This window comes from Poecilia formosa, unplaced genomic scaffold, assembly GCF_000485575.1.
Source record: "Poecilia formosa unplaced genomic scaffold, Poecilia_formosa-5.1.2 Scaffold26, whole genome shotgun sequence".
Taxonomy (NCBI): domain Eukaryota; kingdom Metazoa; phylum Chordata; class Actinopteri; order Cyprinodontiformes; family Poeciliidae; genus Poecilia; species Poecilia formosa.
In genome coordinates, this window is record NW_006799965.1 from 720,977 (window position 1) to 741,707 (window position 20,731).

Below are 20,731 nucleotides of genomic sequence, written 5' to 3' on the forward strand. Positions count from 1 at the left end.
ATATCAGCAGGAAAATGAAAAAACTAAGCACTGGATGGTACTGGCTAATTACTTTACACAACAGCACACCAAAAAATTCGATTGTTGTACCAGTAGCTCACAGATATTTTAAGTTTTGAGTCTTTTTCATGGTACAGATCTTGCAGCTTTGGCTAAAAACAATAGGAGCAAGCAGGACCCGGAACCAATCTATGTGGCATAAATTCAAACGGAAATACGTCATCGGCCAAAATTATAACTTTTAATATCTCAAAGACGAAAGTTGCACAAACAGTTTCAACGGCACAAACCTGCACAAACGGAGCACTAACAAACAAGCCCACTTTGGTTTGTTTTGGAACAAGATGGGGGTGATGGTGACGTCATCGGCCAAAATTATAACTTATAATATCTCAAAGAGGAAAGCTGCACAAACGACAGTTTTAATGGCACAAACCTGCTTAAACGGAGCACTAACGAAGTAGCCCACTTTGGTTTGTTTTGGAACAAGATGGGAGGATGGTGAACTCTGGATGACCTAAAAAAATAACTTTTAATATCTCAGAAACTAAAGCTGCACAAACGAAAATTTTAACGGCACAAACCTGCATAAACGGAGCACCAACAATTCAGACTATTTGCTGGATTTTTTGATGTGGGTGGGGTGTCAGCTTCACACAGCCAGGACCAGGTTGAGATGAATTATGTTTTTTAGCAAAGCCAAACGTACTTTTTTCATGCACTGCATATCACCTGCTGCTTTGTTTACATTTCTCTACATTCAGCTGACATCATTGTATTCTGCAGAAAGCATTTCTTGATAGTTTATGCTTGGAGCCTACATACATTTGAATGGAGCAAACATTTATAAAAGATTCATGGCATTTTCTTGGAGAAAAACATTAATGTCCGATCTGTTGACAAGAACCGTAGTTATGTTAATGGAGGCGGAAATGCTGCTGACCCAAGCATTAAGTGCAATATAAACATCAAAAACATACCATCAAAAGCTGGAAATACATTAAAGGTTGCTGCCCAGAGAAACCAACTGTCCTGAAAATAGTTGAATGTGGTTTAACCTCTCAAAGAATACACTAAGGAATATGTTAATGCACACTAAGAAGTATATCAATTCTGAGCTTTTCTATCCTGAAACTGCCACTAAAATCACAAGCTTTTAATATCCAGACACCACCTAAATGGCTTCTGATGTTTCCTGTAAACGAAGAGCAGAGGTGGGTTGCAGGAACACTCTCTGCTTACTTAAATTAGTGTTTACTTCACGGCCATGGTCCATGTATAGAGGTTCTGTTTAAACAGTGTAGGTTGAGCATAGTTTTTTCTCATTAAAGCTCACTGAGGGAGAACTAATGACAGACTTCTGTTCACTTCTGAGCTCACATGTGTCAGACAGAGATCTGCCGTCAGAGTCCTGGCTCTTAATTCTCCATAGTCTTCCTCTAAGTGGTGCTCTAACCCACAAACTGATTGGAACAGTATTATCCACAGGGGTTTACAGTATAAAAACGGATGTTTCAACACTCTTTGTCACAGTGGAATTAGTTTATGGATTTCTGTTTGTTTTGACAAACAGAGGTGGTTTCATCATGTTTGTTACAACTAAGTTCCTAAAATACTTTACAGAAAAATTAAGAACATTTTATTTTTATTTTTTTTTACTTTATACGATGCTAGATTTGTGTCAGAATGCTTTCATAGGTTGATTAAGCCGCATCGTGTATGTGGGTTTCACTACTTAAAAACATCCATCCTTTCTGCCAATGCCAAATAGTTTTTGGTGGAGGGAACCTGATGCACACTACAGTTTTCAGATTTTTATTGGTAAACATTTTTGAAAACCATTTTTCCTCTTCCTTCTATAATCCCAATTAAATGCACTTCTCCATGTTGGCCATAAACCGAAACGCATGGTTTATGTGACAAAAATGTGAAAATGTTTGAGTACAAATACTTTTCAAGGCCCTGTATGCAGTCTGACCAAACATGTTTTCTGTTAACCATATGGCTGTAAAATACAGCATGAGATAAAATGCTGAGAAGAGCAGAGTGCAGGGAGAGGAAATACTTGCAATAACGACTTTGGACTAAGATTTATATTGTGTTTCTACTGTGACAGCTGCGAATGCAATTAGATTTTAAGCTTTAGTTTCGGGCTACAGGCTCCCAACCCATTTTGACATTTGAAATCTTACAGGAAAGGTCTGATAATTTCAGGCATCTTAGAGTTCAAATTTGTGTAAAAGCTCACATTTTCATTCCAGTATATGCTGATAACTTTGTATTGTAGAAGTTTTAGAACCCTACACACACAGACGCTGGGTGCCTCGGTTAGTGGAGCGGGGGGACCATGTGGTGAAGCCTGTGGTTCTCAGTCCTGGTTCTGAGGGGCCACTGTCCTGCATGTTTTAGGTGTTTCCCTTATGCTGCACACCTGAGTTGAATAAGTGGGTGATTAACAAGCTTCTGCAGCACTAGAGTGCATGCAAAAGAGATCATGCAATCATTTGAATCAGGTGACCTGCAACAGAAATGGTAAGGCAGTGAGGACCGGAATAGAGCAACACTGGGTTATGCCTGGAGTGTTGCTTCGATTCTTTTATGTATGTTTGAGAAACCATGGTTTCTCACGTGGTGGCCATTCGGGGGTGGAATTGTTGCAGGGACAGATTTCATGGCGGATGAGAAGGACGAGGTTGGGAATTTGATAAAAAGGTTATTGTCCTGGAAGAAGGTAATGATGCGCGACCCAGAAGCACACTGAATGGTTTTGTCTTCATCTCAAGGGCAACCTTAAATGACTGAAGTGGAGAAGAAGAAAATAAGGTCAGCTCCGGTCCCACTGCGCCCTCCAGTGGAGACCTAACGCTTCAGAAACGGAGAACACAAACCGCAGAGAAGCTAACAGCCTGATTCCTGACAGAGAGTTTGGTTACAAAAAGGGAGCATTAACTGAACTAAGTGCAGGACGTTAAAATGAAAGAAAAGCATCTTTAAAACTAAACATCTTCTTGGCCACAGATGTTTGTTGTGTTAGTAATAATATAAAACAAAAATATTTAAATTTGCACACTTCAGTTAGAGAAGAAGATTTTGCAGATTACTGATAATAATCCTGCATACTGAAGCTGATTTATATATCGGTATTCTACTTGGAATTAAGTGTTTTTGAACTACCTTGCTGCTTATTTAACTCAAGTAAAGAGTTGTTAAATAATGCATATCAGTCCTGCTAATATCTAAACTAGAAGGACTGTAATGATCAGATTTCAGAAACTAAACACTAACACTACAGTAAAAACATGTACTAAATGTCAAGAAGCAAAGTCTTTACACTGCAAGAGTCGGTGGTCAAGATAATAACTATAAAGCTTTTCTGAACATCTTACAAATAGGATTAATGTCATAGTCTTATTTTGTCACATGCAGAAAATGTTGTGTTTCATTTTTGTCTTCAGAATGTGTCCAATTCTCATGTCTCATTTTCTGGTTTTAATTTCCATGTCATAGTTTGTTCAATTTTTTTTTTTTTTTTTGTTTTACCATCATCAGCTAAAATTGATGGGACTCCTGACGAAACAGTTTTCCATCCGTCGTTGTCGTCTCTTATCTCCATCCGTCAGAGGGTTTGTTCCAGGTTCAGACCTCAGCATGAATCGCACCTTGCAGCTCCTTCCTCCTCACGTCCTTCATCCTCCCTGTTGCATCTCAGAAACATCATCTGAACTTGAGTTTAACCAGATACCAAGTAACCAGTAAACAGCCTTCGAGCTGATTTGTGGCGTCAGATGGGCTGAACAGTGAGAGGACACACCCTTTACTCAGTCAGATAGACTCAGCATTGTTTTGGCAGAATATTTGGAGGTCCAGCTTGTTAAAGGCCGGACTCACCACTTTGGCCAAATATAGAGCGATAGATGAACCCTTTGTGTCTTGCCAGCTGTACTCCATGGTAACTGCAGGCTAAAATTGTATATAATAATGAAATTCAAATAAGTCACAGTTCTGTGTCCTGTTTGCAGGCTTCCTATAGACTTCTGATGTGAATATTCCACAAACAAATGCTTTTTTTTTTTTGCAGCTCACTTTAAAATTGTAGATGCAAAAAAAAAATAACGATGGATGGATGAGGAATGATGTCTTGAAATGTAGGTATTTTTGCCACACTTCTGTCTTTTTTATCATACAGTTCATCAAATGAAAAACAATGTGTTCCAAGCAGATATATCTTTAGTTATTTCAACTCTTTATAATATCAAAGATATTCCAGAATTTGGCTGCAGCTCAAGGGCAGCTGTTTTAACAGGATGTGTTAATTACACGAGTAAAATTAGACGGTGATCTGCCCTGTGTGGTGTTTCTCCCCTTCTATCAAATAACCGGAGTTCTCTAATTACATCTAACAGGGCTTTTAGATTTACCCTCACAATTAGAGGACAACATGTTACTGTCCAATTTAGCCCTGTTCCCTCCTCCCCTCACTCTGCCTGCTTGTTAGAGGAAAGAAAGCCTTCATCAACAGTGGGGTCCAAGCCCCTCCTGCCCTGGGAAAGGATGAAATTAGGAGGAGAGCCAATATTTAGGACGTGTTGTGAGCAAGAGAGGAGAGGATGAAAGGGTATGGAGAAAAAAAAAGGACGAGAACAGAGCAAGGTGCTGAGGTAGTTTATGTAATTAATGAAAGACAATTACCAAAAAAAAAAAAAAAAGAAAAAGGAAGAAGCTGAAATCAGGTTGTGTTTACTGGCTTCTACACCTCATCCTGGCTGTGTACTTATATAAACGCTCTCCTGTTCCTGAGAAACTGACACAACTGTTTGTTTCCATAGCAGGGCACCAAGAGCTCTGCCAAAAAACTTTTTCTTTTTTTTTTTCACTTCTTCTCTGCCCCAACCTCTCACTCTTCATCCTCTCTCCTTCTCATTGTGTTTGTTGTTTTATGGCAGGGTTAGACGCAGTCCAGATCGGCCGTTGCCATTAGAGACTGTCTCAGTTCACCTCCAGCAGGCTCGCCTCTCCATTCATAAACAAATCGCTCTGGCTCGGGGGACCTCCGAGCTGCTACCTAAGAACAACAAGCAGAACCTGATCTGTGTTTTTGAAGTTTTGTCTGCCTCTTCTTTCATTTTTGTGAAACTTGCCTCTGTTGCTTTTCTCTCTCTCTCCTCTCCCCCCACCTCTCTCTCTTTCTCTCTGTCTCTCTGCTCGCTGAGGGCCGGACCACTGACTCCTCTGCTCTGCTCTGCTCTCTCTCTGTGAGGCTGTCAGGGAAGGAGTGTGTGTGTTGCATGTTTCCAGTGGGAAGTTTTTCTTTTTTTTTTCCATACTTACACCACTCTTTCAAAGTGTTAGACTGTTCAGTGAGAGAGGAGAGGAGAGAGAGAAAGAAAGAGACAGAGAGAGAAGAGACCCCCATGTTGCTGTGATTTGACTAAACAAACAGCCATTCTCAGAGCGGTACCTCCTCCCAACGGACTCCTGGGACAGCAGAGAGAAACTTCAGAACATCTGAGAGAACCGGACATTTGAAGCAGTGGACCCTGGAGGGACTACAGCTGGAGAACTCTCCTCTCATTTCCCTTCGCTGGCCGGCTTTTTTTTTTTGGGGGTGGGGAGAGGGGTCAGAGAGGGAAGACTCATTCGCGTCTGCAGGAGCGCTCTGAAGGTAAGGTGAGTTTCTTATTGGCTGGTCAAGGCTTTTGGGCAGATGTTGGCAGAACAAAGTTGTTCAGATGTGATTTCACAGATGTCTGACATGAAGAGAGCGCACACCAGAGCTTCTTGACTTCTTTAATCAGATTTAAAAAGGACTAAGGACAACTTCTTTACCCATTTTGTTGCGTGATACCTGATGTTTTTCTGTCTCTAATAGGGGGGGTGTCTGTTACCCGCATGCTTCAGTGTGTACACACAAGCATGAAAATATGAGCAACCTGTTCAGACATCAACATGTTGATGGGCTTGCATCTCTGCACACACACACACACACATCTCTTCTTCGGCAGAGTTTATCTTCCCGCTGAGAGAAAACGTTTGACAAGACATAGTGGTGACACACACAGACACACACACACATCGTAGGCTTTACAACCTGTTTGCATGCCCTCCACTTTGTGTTTCACTTGCTAAAGAGCCTGTTTATACAACCCTCTTCAGTCACCCGAAGTGAACCAACAATGCTTCCCACTGAACGCTGCTGAGAGAATCGATGTTCTCTGCACACCTCCTGGCTGTGCATCGAAATCGGACCCAGCGTCCGTCACTGTCTCCAGCATCCTCTTTAACTACAAATGCATAATGCATTCCTTTTTGCAGTGATGAGACATGCCGAGCTTTAATTGAACACAGCTTCACCCTTGTTTTCAAAGATCTCCAGTGAACCAGTGAGCGGGTCAGTGGGCAATCTGTTGAACAATCTCTTGGCGTTTATCTGAGGAGAAGAGTTTTACTGCCAGGAATGAGTTCCCTTTGAGCTTTTTCTGACTCAAAATACTTGTAAGTCTGATGTGTCCACTGATGTCAAGGCTAAAGATATGTCGTTCATTTGTCAGAACTTTAAAACTTTTCCAGCTTCTCAATCAAATTCTTTATCGTTAGTTTAAATCTCAGCATGGTTAACCCACAATCAAAAGCATAATGAAGTCTTTTAAGTGTCGCCGTGACGGGTTTTGTAGACATTTATTGTTTTAGCTGCCAGGGTCCTTTTCAGTGGATGCAAATGAGTCGACGTTTCTTGTCTGAGAGACGTCCTCTCAGTGCTGTGTCATCTCGGTGCTTTTAGGGTGATTCAGTGAGATTATTCAGAGATTGTAATGCGCTGCTGGTGTGTTAAAGTGAACAGTTCTGTCGGAAATGCTGTTTCACGTAAAAAAAAAAATAAAAAAAAGTCACACAACAAACAGATTGAATAAAAACAAGATGATAATGTTTGCCAATTGGGTTGAGGCTGGATTCAGAAGTTTTTGAAAGGGTCGCGGAGTTCAGGGCAAGAACTTTTACTGTACAAATATGTAAATATGGCAACCTTTTAACCATTTTTCATCTTTAGTTCTTGAATAAAAAGACACAGCCACTGCTTTCTGACATTTCTGCATGCTTTACAAACTTTTTTTTTTATCCTTTTAAATGTTTGGTTAATTGTGTGAAGTAAATTAATTAAGTCGTTCGCCCAAACCAGTTCTGCCTAAATGTGGTCAAAACAAAAGGTGCTAGATGAAGGACTAAATCTGGGGTATTGACTTACCATTGATTCATGTCTAAATGAAGTGTACCCTTGATCCTGGAACTGAGTCTGTAGCTCAGCGGGACGTTACGGTGATGCTAGCTGTTTAACGGCCAAGACGTGCGTTTCCTTCATGTCTTTTCCATTTGAACGCCACGTGCTTTGCACCTGAACTTGTTGGTCTGACTAACAGCGCATCCATCCTCTGGAAACAGGTCAGTGTACCTTTTGAACTGAGTGGCTTTAATTAAATGTGTGTTTTCAAAGAGCTCGCCCCGCCTGTTATTTGAAGGAGTTTTTAAACGTAGTCAGACAATGTAGATGTCCCAGTCTGCTGTCCAAATCTGTTCTATAGAGAAACCTTTGGAAAACAGCATTCATGTCGTAGGTTAACCCAAAGCAGTCTGAGACTGTAATGCATGTCAGAACAACTTATTCCTCTGGCACATCTTCATATCGGGTTTTCAAAAAATGTTGTAAAGTTATACACCTCTGATGAACAGCGGGGATTTTCCGTCCACTGCGTCAAGTCGCTGGTATGCAGCACAGCTCCTCTGCTGGCCCTGATGCTGCACAGCACAGTCGACCCCATTCCTCCCCTTGGCCTGGATCTAATCCTTAGTCATCAGCTGTTTCCTGACTCCTGGCTTTCTGCATGCCATCCGCGGTAAGAAAATGTGCTTCGCATTAGGACCATACAGAAAACATGTCCGCGCTCTCTTAGGGCTCACATGTGTTCCGCAGCGTCGACATGTAAAGGTTCGAGCTCCGCATAGAGTGTCTAAAACACATACCGATCCCGTTCTGTCCTGCAGTGATTTATCCATCGCTCCGAGAGCCGAGCACGCAGCTGCTGAACAGCCGGGATATGAAAACCCGCTGTCATGCTTTTCATATCGGGATGAAATATTGAGTTTGGAAACATTTTTATAGCTGACATCTTATCACATGCTTATCAGTGCATTGATTGATGAGTTTGCTGTGACTCATAGCCTTGTGGTCAGCTGCATGACAGAGGCTGTGATTCAACTTTCATATTTTTTCAGCTGAGTGGTTGGTTCTCTGTGACCCTATCAAACGATAAACTTGAATAAGTGTAGTGAATAGTGCTTTGGGTTGCAGCAATCTTGTACTGTCCATCTGGCTTCCCCACCCCCCACCGCCTCCACCTCACTAACTCAGGGGAAGCTGACAGGCAGCTGCATTTCATCTTCAGTCAGGAAGTTCAGTCTTTGAGGAAGCCTTTATTTCACTACGTCTTCTTTTCCCTTCTTTTGCTATGACACTGTTGCTTGAGAAGAAATAGACACAAAATCCTTTGAGCAAATGTTTACTTGCAATGTATGAAACGATGCAACATTTTTTTTTCCATACTGCCTGACAAGACATCAGAAACGCATTTCCTGTTTTAGACATCATTTGTCAAAGCCCAGAATTATAAGGGACATTTGTCCACAAGTGTCAGATGGGATTGAATTAATCAGTTTTTGGAGCTGCTGGCTTTCAAAGTCGACCTGCCGGTGACCCCTGGTTTACGGTCACTGTCCATGCAAGGATGGACAGTGACCATCCGTTATATCATATATATATCCGTTATATTATATATATGATATCAGATATCAGCAATATCTGATATCTTCAGATATTGCTTCAGCCGCTCCACATTTCTTACTCAGAATGCCACCCATCTTGTGCAGTGTAGCAGTTCCTCCTACAGTGAGATGCCCACACAGCGTGCAACTTTGTGCACACAGCATGAAACTACCATCCCATACTTCACAATTGGGATGATATTCTAGGGCTTCATACTTGCTTTTTTGAGAACAAACAATGTGCACAAAAAACTGAGATCTTTGTCCCTGATAGGCAAAGATCTATCAGTTTAAAACTAAACTAAAGTTGCAGTTTAAAAACTGCAACGTGGCTTTTTTAAAAATGCATTTTAGAATCACGGCTTCTTCCTGGGCGAGTGACATTTCAGCAGGAATCAATACAGAAATAAATAACATACTCACTGTAAGTCACAGCATTTTTGAGCTCAAAATGTTGTGACACATCATTACTAAAGGTAAAGAGAAAAAAGTCTGTTAATAAAATGGAGTTAATATGCTACCTCTGATTTGGGAGAAGGACCACGCCTCAACTACCCCTTTAATTACGCAGCTGTCTATATAAACTCAATTCACCCGATGGTCCACGTCTGTTGCATGCTTTTGAAACCCGCCCTTCCTCTCCCTCGCCTCAGCATCCCCTCTCCCTCTTTTCCCTTTATCCCCTCCTCTTCCACTCATCCCCCTCTTCTTCCCCTCACCTTCATCCTCACCTTGTTCTCAGCTCCCATTAACTCCTGCTCCCAAGGCTCCATTCGCACATCTCCCCTACTGACTCATCCCCTCATCCCATCCATGTATCCCTTAATGCCCTTCCTTCATTTTAACTCCATATCTTTGTGGCGTGGTCCTTGTTAGTGAAATAATTGTTTTAAATTATAATGAAAGCTGGAATGATGTAACATATTTTCTTAGCATGAGTGATTGCGTTTAATTTTCAAATATGGAGAACTTTTGATCATTCTATTTAAAAATAAAACATTGGTGTAGGACCTCTTTTTTTTTTTTTTTTTAGTAAAAATTCAGATTCACATGATGTTGCATAGGTTAGTATGTGACGTATATGAGTAGATATGAGTCTCCACCATAATAAACGCCCATCTGTGACAGTCAGAGATGCACAAGACAGAAATCAGCTTTGCTCTGGTTTTGATGAGGAAACATCTAAAAAAGCAAAAGCAAGTCTTCTGAAGAAAACAGCTGTTTCCTCTTACTGGTATTTGAGAAGAAACTGCCAACCTTGTGTAGTTTTAACATCATGCAAACATCAAGCTTTCCTCTAAATCCAGTACATGAAGAACGAGACAGGAAGCATTGTTGTCCGTCAGACTCTTTTCTTTCTCTGAAATCTCTTTGGGGATTTTCTGGCCAACAAAAACATTTTGGAGTTGGTGATGCAGAGCAACGGGGAAAGAGGACAAAGAAAAACAACGCACTGCTTTTATAAGACAAGCACTTTCCGAACAGCATAAAACGCAAATTGGATTTTGCTGAGTTGTTTTACCTCCATCCTCACTAAGAAATACAATAGAAAATCACAAACTTCAGCTATTTTTACCACAATTACATAAATTGCACTGCCTATTTGAGATTTTCTTTTTCTTGTGAAACCAGTTCTCTCTTTTAGAGTGTCTAAGTGGAACTTAAAGCCAGTCATTTCTAATCGTATTCAGCTGTTTCTGTTTCTTTGGTGGGTGTGGGTACAGGGTGACTGCAAGTTGAGTAAGGGGACTTCACTTCTCACGACGTTTAGGGGTCTTATTGTCTGGATATAATCAATGAAAAACCTATAAGCTGGGAAGGAGTTTGTACCTTTTATGTCAAAAAATTCATACCCCAGTCTGGTGTGTAACATTTAATTTCTTACAAACACATTTTTTTTTTAATTGACCACTAAAGACACCTCAATTCCACTCCAGTAGCAAACCCACATTTTAATGAATAGAAAAGAGGTAATTGAGTTTATTAATTTTTTTTTATCCCTTTATTCTTTCATTTAAGTTATAGAATGACTCAAATCGAGATCATTAAGCTGATATCTAAGAGCTGCCACATCTGAAGCTGCCATTCTGCAGCAGAAAGCCCGTAACATCCCCCCACTGCCACTACAAACAGCATTTACAAGTCTGTTTGAAAGGGGAGCAAACCAAAATCAGGAGTTTCCTAAACATGTGCTGCTTAGCCATGACTACAGAGTCACTTTGGTTTGTGAAATTGGACCTCACATGCTCTGTACCCAAACATTAAACCAAAAAGAAAATAGCATTATGAAAATGGAATAACAGTAGATCTTTTTCCTTAAGTGCTGATAATGCAAACCTGACAGGGCCACACTGCAGCGTCAGCCACTTAAGTTACAACATACAGGCAATTTTTTTTTGCCACGAACAGATCCTTTTGGAGTTCAGTGTCCAGCTGTGTAACTTGGATCTAAATCGGGGTCAGTGCAACTCAGTCACAAATCTCCAACCAGCCATTTCCGTCAGACTGATACTGTCAAAACAAACGGAGACCCCTCTTTGGCCTCATACCATCCCAAAAATATTTGAAACTTGGCAGAAAATGTTCCAAAGGGGCACAACTTGTGTGTTTTTGGTTCTAAAATGATGGAAAAGCAACTACATAACTGTACTCTGTGAAAGAAGAACGGCTATGCTATTTTGGCTTGGACTGAACCCAAGGAGCGTTAGCACCTGTCTCTTCATTTCTTTTGGCCTGGACTGTGCAGTAAAGCCAAGATTTTGTTATTCTGGTTTCCCTTTGGTTTACGTTGTTCATGCGTCATTACTATATTTGCATGTTTTTGACCACAGCAAGCAAATGTTTTTACCAGAAACACTACCTACCCAGCATCAGATTGTAGAAAAAAAACATTGTTATCACCATAGAGTTGAACGTGGCTGTTGCTGCAGGCACTTATCTCCCCAAGGCACCACTGGAGGCTAGAAACAGAGCTGACACACACAAAAACAAAAAATAAAACAATGTTATATTTTTTATCCAAATGAGAAAAAGAATTTTAAACTGAGGTAATATATCAATGATCCAGTCAGTGTCTGGTAAAATATCATGTTTTCTCATGTTGTACCCACCGTGTGTTTTACTGGCAGCTTTATGTTATAGACCAAAACAAAGTAGCACTTACCGGCGCAGTGGAAGGAAAATAACAGCTGGTTTTCAATATTTTTTTCCAAATAAAACTGAAAAGTGTGGTGCGCATTTCCATTCAGCTCCCCTAACTAGATGCTTTGTAGAAACCATGTTTTGCTGCAGCAACAGCTGCAAGTGTTTTATTTTATGTTTGCATTAACTAAGCTCAAGTAACGTGTACATCATTTTTTTAATTCTTGCCACAGATTCTTAATTAGATTTAGGTGTGAGACTTTCAATGAGCCCTTTTACAATTTGAAAATACTTAAATCGAAACCCTTTTATTGCAGTTCTGACTAATGTTTGGGATTTATGTCCTGCAGGAAGGTGAACCACATTTCCAAGTCTTTTTGGCTTCTGACAGTTTGTTGTTTTTGTTTTTCCAAGATTGTCTTGCATGTTTACCTCCATCCATCTTCCCGCCTGTTTTGACCAGCTTCTCTGTCCCTTCTGAAGAGAAGCATCCCCACAGCATGATGTGGCAACCACCATATTTCACCACAGAAGTGGCATGTGTAGAGTATTTGTTTTCAACCACAAGTAACATTTTATGTGAGCTTTGTTCTCATCTGACCAAAGCCACTTTTTTGTGTGCTGCGCCTTCTGCATGACTTTTGGCAATATGCAAACAACTTGCAGCTTTCTTTCAGAGACGGCTTTTGTCTTGTCACTCTTCCATAAAGTCCAAATTTGTGCAGCCCACAATTCCTGTCGACAGAATATCCCACCTAATTATTCACAATTACAGTAATTGTTTTGTTGTTGTTGTAATTCCAGTATAATACTTCACAGGTTGTGGTTTTAATGTGACAAAATGTTCTAAAGTTTGAGAAAGATAAAAAATATTGGCATGATCCCAAAAATTACTCTGTATTAATAAAGATGTTTTATGCAAAACCCAATGAGGATGTGATTCTCGATTTGAAATTTCTCACTATAGCTATCGAGCCACGTCCCTTTACCTATTTCTGGCATTTTGCAACGTGGGCACCTGCTGCAGGACTGAGAAGGTAACAGCTTGTTTCCTGACATCAGCTCTCCTATGACAGTGACTGAACTCGGCAGATGCTCAAACAATGACCTCTGACGACAAACTGGCAACAAAGAAGCTGTAGGCAAATAAAGACTGATTTAAATAACAAATCAAACGTGGGTGTGTGATCTGGTGTGAATACAAACAGTAGGTGCAGAATGCAAAATTATTCAGGAAGTCGAGTCAGTACTAGCTGAACATAAAACTGAAACTGCACAAAAATGAGAGCTAGGAGGTGCCACAGTTTGGGTTTTATCTGTGTTTGTGTCTCGATTATTTCCTCATTATCTTTGCCGATCATGCTGCATTTAAGTTGTACTCGGAACTGGAAAAGTCCGACTTTCCAGTTGGAAAAAACAGCTGAATCATCCTTCAAAGTCATATTTCCCACTGGGAGACTGGGAGCAACTCCAACTACCCACAATTACGCCTCGAAAGGGTGACTTTGTGTTTCAGTTTGGCCGCTCTTGGTGAAAACATGATTATTTTACAAGACACACCCCTAAGAGTGCTTCTAAAATGAAGGTTACATGTAGTGCTGTCAACTACAAACTAATCAAATTAAAAGAGGTGTTTTCTCATGGAAAATAAACCTTAAAATGATATTTGTAAGAGATAATGCGAGTACCGTATAAGGGTGTCGACATGTTGAAACTCTGATTTTTTTTTTTTTTTTTAATTAAAACGCTTGAGTTGTGACGTCAAACCCGGCTCTGAGTTCTAACTGGGACTCGGCATCATCTCATCTGCCTCTTCCCTTCTCTGTAATTAGTTCCAGCTGTTGTTTTAACCACACGTGTGAATATATGTCTCACCTGAGTCATGGTTCTTACATCAACCCCTGATTCTGATCATGCTCTTTCGTGTGTTCCTAGTTCTCTGTGAGTGTTTTTGGACTGCTCCATCACTTATTTGAATCTAATGTCTGCCTAAATACTCTGTTTCCCTTTGGGTTCTCCTCAAAATGATCAAATCATTACCAAGAAACTACTGAAAAAAATTAATTAATATATACATCTCTCTCGCGTCTCACGGTTTTCCTCTCTTTCTTATTTATGCCTGCACACATATTGAGTTTACTAGACCACGTTTTCTAAACACTAAACTCTTGTACTGTAATGAAAACAAACCTGTCATTCATATCCACCATGTATTTGCAGTCACCTCCACAATTGTTGACACTCCTGTGAGGACATGTGCAACAGCCTTAAGATAAACGGACTACGTCCGATCTCCCTTACTGTTGTCGACTCTGCGGCAGCAGCATGAGGATAGACCTCCTGCTAAACCCTCGCTCAGGACAGCTTCACTTGTTGTAAACCTTGTAATTATTACTCTGATGGTAGATATGGGAGAGTTTAGATTAAGCCCTATAAATACTGGACTATCACAAACCTTCCTTTAATGGCTATTTAAAGTTGGTCTGTCCTTAACTTTATTTAGGACAGGAAATCATGTCCACTAAAATCGGACTATCCAAATATAGCCTAAACAAAAACAGTGAAAAGTCAGGCTTGGTAGCTCATTTGATCGACCACAAACATCTTATTTAGAGACAAATAAACGTCATTATGTAAGCGGCCTTTCACAGTTTTCTTGGTAAACAAACAAATCTGGGAAAAATAACAGATTAATGAACTAATAGACAGTTTCATCAATGTCAAAAAGTAAAAAGCTAGTACTTATCATTTTTTTTATTCTAAGAATACCACTGCTGAAAAAAAAAATTATTTTGTGGCTTTTTGTAGGTACTTAATGCTAATAAATGGGATATTTCTTCATTAAAACACATCATATATACATTTAATTGCGTGAGTCTGTTACTAAAATGTGTTATAAAAGGTTATTTTTGTATAAGTTTGTGAAAGACTTTCTTTATTTTAAAAGAAAGGGGGGGGGGAGTGAAACATACCAGGGAAAATGAATTAAGATATGACAACCAAAAGGACAAAGTTGTTTTAATATTCTTGCCTTTGATTAGGATCTTTAGGTGGGAAGGATCTGGAGCTTGTATTACCTGCTTCAAATACTCAATATACAAATACAGTGTGCTTTAATCGCCCGTTTTTTTTTTTTGTTTTTTTTCCCCCAAAAGAATTGAAGCAAATAACTTTTGTTTGGGAAAAGGAAGTTCCATTGTTTTCTTTCGGCTGCTGCCTGAAAGGTTTTCTACTGCTTATATGTCACTTAATCTGACAGTTTGTTTGCGGCATAGTTTAGTTGTTCTCAGGCTTGCAGAGTTTCATTATTTATTGCAGTGAAGTTAATGTAAATCTGTTTAAGTCCTGTTACACTTTGCAGACCCTGCAGCCTGTCGGAGTGGGAACAGTGCACTGCGGGTCTGCTGCTGAAGGACCAAAAGGTTTTCCTCTGGGGGAAGGAGAGTCAGTCCAGGAGGAGAGATAAAAAAAAGAGATTTGTTTTAAGAAAGACTCTTGGTGGATTTTTTTCCCACACAGCCACTGGGCTCTCTCAAAATATTAGATACCCATGAATTAATTACAATGTTTTATCTTTATTAGCCTTTATAGATGTATATCCCATGTACTTATACATGTAAATATGTCCAGATATTATCAGTGTCTCTGATAAGACTGTGTCAGATTCTGGGAGGTTTAATTGTTTTTTCTTGGAAGAGCATGAGCTGCTAAATTGGAGATGTTTGTTTTGCAGATCTCAGCTTCCTGCTCACTTAAGCAGTGTAATCATTGGTGTCTGTGATCTCAGACTCTGTGTGCACTTTTTCTGCTGCCCCGATTTGCTCTGCACTTTTTCTGCTGCCCCGATTTGCTCTGACTTTTTTCTTTCCCATAAAGATTATTCCATATGTCATGGTTCCTCGCTCCTTTTATCCACAGTCTGGTGGAGGGTGCGGTATTCCTTTTGCTGTTTCGTTGCCTCGTCATGCTCTGTCGTTTGTCGTTTCATGCATTTGATGGTACGCTTCACTTTTCTTTGTTTTCTTCTTCTTGTTTCTCCGGCCCTCCGATTGTGAGTCAAGATCTCTTCTGGTGCATTTTGCTATGTGAAGACGTTTTGAGTTTCATCATTGTTGGTCTTCCACTCATTGTGGCGTCCTTGCTTGTCTGTAAGTCTTTGGTTTGCGGTTTCGACGGTGCGCTGTGTCAGGGATGCATCACACCCACACAGGGCCCAGAAAATTCCCAGCGCCGGAAGTCAGATCCCTCCAGCTGCAGCCTGTGAGGAGTTTGCTTTTGCTTTTGTTATGGATTACACTGCCTCCCCCGACTCCAGACCCCCACTTCTTCCAAGTGCAAGCATTCCCCTCTTGGGATGCACTAATTCACACAATTGGCTGCAAATGTTCTTTGGACAAAGGTTCCCACCTTATCGAGCGCCGCTTTATCACTGCCAGATGTTTAAGTAAAACATTGCAGCCTCACTATATATGTGTCTAATCCCAGGAGCAGGTTTAGCCGCATCCTGAGGCAGAGCGTGGGCCCCGGGCCTCCCGCTGAGGTCGACATCAGCGATCTTTTCTCGTTAACTGGTGACACTTTGAGTGTAGAGAGTTTGTTTACGATAAACCGCCAAATTCCCAGCATCTGTGGGAAAATTCATGTGGAGGGATAGAAGTGTGTCCCTTCTGGTGATTGCTGTACCATAGCTGGAGTAAACATAGTTTGTTTTCCCTCAGACCTCCAAGATTACAGCGGGAACGCGGTGGCCCAATCCAAAGACCTAAACGACAACAATAAACATCTGGCTTGGAGACATGCTTTGCAGATACTTCACGAGATCTCATATTAAGATGATTTGACGTGACCCTGGTTTATTTGTGGACAATGTGGACATTCCTTGCTGTAAATGACTCTGTTGTTGTGGCTCAGCCAGAAAGCATCCTCGAGGTTAAGAGATCAAACAGCTTTCAAGCATTTTTTTTTATAAAAGTCATTTCATGCTGCTTGACTTCTGTGCAGACTTTTTTCCCCCTGTTTATGCCATTAAGCTCCAAAATCTTTTAAGTTTGCTCCTCTGACTGGTTCTTTGAACGAATACAAAAGTCTGCACATTTAGGCTAAATATGGATTTTTTTCCTCCACTATTTAATCTCAGATGCACAGTACTTGGCAAAAGTATGTATTTTTTCTTGAACACGTTCACATTTTGTGAACAGCCTCAATCTTGACTCGATATTACGTTAATTTTATTAAATAAACCCATGCAAAGTTGTGCAGGGACTGTGATACATGTTTTTTAAACGATAAACATCCCATCTGTAGTATGCTACGAGCTCTGTAGGGGCCACAACAAACAGGTCTTTGGTCAAATCTCTTCAGAACTGAAGGCTTTGACTTTCATTCAAAACTCTGTGTGTGAAAGAAAGCTAAAACTACACATCACCCTGAACGCACCGTCCCCATGGTAGACAGCGGTTGGGGTGTTTCCACAGTAGGAACAAGGAAGCTGGTCAGAGTTGATGGGAAAATTGTTGGAGATAAAATGATTTAAATCCTCTGAGAAAGCACTGCTAAAGGCTGCAAAAAGACTTAAGACTTTCACTTTCCAGCAGAATAACACCCCTCACCAAACAACCAGAGCTGCTACAAACTGATTTAGATAAAAGCATGTTGAAGGAAAAAGGTCTGGTGGCTTCCTTCTACAATTAGGATCCTGGATTTTGGAGTGAAATCCAATCTAACCTAACCATGTTTCCATTCCAAGTTTAAAAAGCATGGGGGTTTCCTTTTTGGATTCTTAATAATCAAGCTAATTATCATTAGCAGCATTTTGTCCCTTTAAATACTTTGGCATGTGTCCTAAAGAAGGTTGTGTAAAACTGTCAATGTGAAAAATTTATTAAGAGCCTTCAAATGTACAAAAGCCTCTTTACTGCTGCAGAAACCACTTTATTACATTCATTTTATTAAAACAAATATTATAAAATATATTAATTTTATTTGTCAGTCAGCCATATTGGATTTTTAATCCAGAGCTGGTGTCAAACCTCCAACTCCCTACTTGGAGTGCTGATTTCTGGAGGACTTTCTATCAAATTTTATCCAGTTGGTGGAAGTGTTTTTTTGTTTGTTTGTTTGTTTGTTTGTTTGTTTATTTTACTTATTTCTTTTAATGGTCTGATACAACAATTTGAAAAATGCTAAAACCTGGTCTTACCTGAGACTGTTTATTCATCTTTTAGCTTTATTGTAAAAGGTTTGATGACTTCTGGTTCAGGTCAAGTCAGACTCATGTGTCAGAATGGTCCAGTCAAAGTTCAGACATAAATCCAGTTGTGAATCTGTGGCAAAACATTCGTAATCAGAATTATGTGGTGCTTTTTGTTGCTCTGTCACATAAAATAATAAAAAAATAAATAAATAAATAAATAAATGTTGTGGATTGAATGTGACAAAATTAGAAAAGTCAAGATTTTTGCAAGGAGCTGTACAGGCATGAACTCTAAAACTCCAACCGTAAGAGTTTTGCTTATTTTGTCAAACTGTTGCCATTTTAAATATGATTTGTTAGCCCTGACCGTGCCAAGCAACACATGCCTTTGGCGTCGCTTGGCTGTTGTCGTTCAAAGCCCTCGTCACCGACAGTGAGGTTAGGGGCTTTATTTTGAGCGCTGACGAATAGCTTCCTCACGGCACGGACCCTCGCAGCTTGCTGCTGCTGGGCCTCCTGGGACAAAGTGACCCCTCCACTCTTGCCGTCATCACAAGCAGGGCCCCATGTGTATCGGCGGTCCTGGGAAAGTTTTAGATTAATGCTGTGGGAACATGAACTGTACACAGACATCAGCGACAAAAACAGAAAAAGGAGGGAAGGTCTCTGTGTGTGCGTGTTTGGCGTGAGAGTACATCCGTGTTGCAATCTAATGCATGTCCATATGTCAAGTATTTTTTAGTGCCAATGAGAATCTAGAAGTTTGTACGTTTCTGCTCATTATCCATCCGCCTTTCCTTCACCTCATTTTATTAGAACCAGGAGGCGGGGGAGGAAATGGACCAGCCGTGTTTTTTGGAACTGCTCAAGAGCTTTGAGCTTTTCGCTTTGGGAACGGAAGTGCCAGAGGCTGTTAATTTAGGGAGACAAACGTGTATCTGGTTTGAGTAACAGACTGACTTTAGGCTTATTTCTGTGTGCCAAACTGTTAGGGATATTTCAGCTGTTTTATACCTGAAAGCATATCTATGAAAAACCCCTGAAAACACTTATCAATTAAACAGCTGAGAAAATGTCAAAACATGCTGGTTTTTACATAACGGTTGAAAATAGCACAAAGTCTTAAAATAGAGGCTGTAAAATCTTTGTGCAACGTAAAGCAAAGAAAACAAAAATTGAAAGATTTCACAATTTCTTTTCCCTCTTTCTCTTCCTCCTCCACCAACGCTCTTCCCAAGGCTCATTCTTCCGCCCCCTTTTTCTTTCCCACCCTCTTGCGTACAGGCCTGTGATCCATCCTTAACTGTTTCCAGACGTGTGCGTGCAGCCGGCCTTAACCCCCGTCCCAAACATAACAACAAACCACCCCTCCACACCCTCACCCGCCTTATCCTCTGGCCTCCTCAGCTGTGTGAAGTTACAAGGTCCTTAGCAGTAATAAGTCATTTCAGTTCATCTGGGATGCTGCATATGCATCCGGGTACAACATGATATCCCAAGCCAGTTCGCCTCTGCCAGATGCGTATGTTGAATGCCCTCATTTTCACTTTGGTTTGCACCAAAACCAATTAATGGCTCAGCATGACCCCAGAATAACTTGGACGTAGCATTGTTGCCAGTTAGCCTGCAGCAGATACGCACACACTGACCGGTTTGTGAGGGTGCAGAATGTTGGCGAAGCGGGAACAAAAGGAGACGCACATTGTCGCTCTGTCCTGGTGCAGCGAGGCATCAAATACCTCCAGACTGGCTCAGGAGCCAAGAAAGAAAACAGCTTCATGATGGATCACATACTTTCTTTCATTTCGCCTTAAAGCTTTACAAGAGCAACAGAGTGTTCTCACAAACGTGTTGTCACTTAATTTGAGCTAGAGCAGCATATGTCAAGCTGCCATGATTTAAAAGTTGTTTTGTCGCGCTTGTGAAGCTGTGTGTAATCATTAATGTGACAGAAACTGTTTTTTTTTTTTCTGTTACTTTGCTCAATTTGATGGATATTTGTTAAAGATTCTGATTACTTTCCAAAATAGGCCCACTGCTTTTATGAAAACAATCAGCAACTTTGGATAAAACATATTCTTTCAATTATTCAAGAATTAAGTGCAACATTTGATGCAGCCTTGGTGATCCTTCCTCTGAGAAATATAATATTTTCCTTGGAGTTGCCCAGCTTTGCTCTTTTACTTTGTACTTGTATAGTACATTATTAAATCCAGAGGATCCCAAAACACTTCACACTGCAATCAGTCATTCAGCAATTCTGGAACATGTACAATAACGTAATATAAATACACAAAAGCTTTTGGGGTAAAATGACTGTAAACATGTCAAGTGAACAGTTCGGACATCTAGAACATCTAGAGCTTTTTCCACATGTTGTTCCTCTGTGATAAACAAACAGAAGTTTTAAACTTCTGTTTAGTTTTAAACAAAACTGAAATTTTACCATTCCTACCAAGAGTTGAAAAGACATGCAGTGATGGAAAAAAGTGGATGAGATTACTGGGTAAAGTCTTAGATAATTTGTCTGAGAGTGGCAAAGGAATCACATTTAACCCTAAAATTTTCACCTTAAAAAGCTGTCAG

At 40.4% G+C, this 20,731-nt stretch overlaps 1 protein-coding gene across 2 annotated transcripts in view; it reads left to right on the forward strand.

The window, feature by feature from the left end:
* Positions 1–5,263: 5,263 nt before the first annotated feature.
* LOC103135514 (platelet-derived growth factor receptor beta-like) overlaps positions 5,264–20,731 on the forward strand; it is a 33,457-nt gene continuing 17,989 nt past the window's right edge. For both annotated transcript variants that reach the window (XM_007548284.2, XM_007548286.2), the window contains exon 1: positions 5,264–5,662. The gene's annotated coding sequence lies outside the window, so the exon portion shown is untranslated. The remainder of the gene's footprint in view (positions 5,663–20,731) is intronic.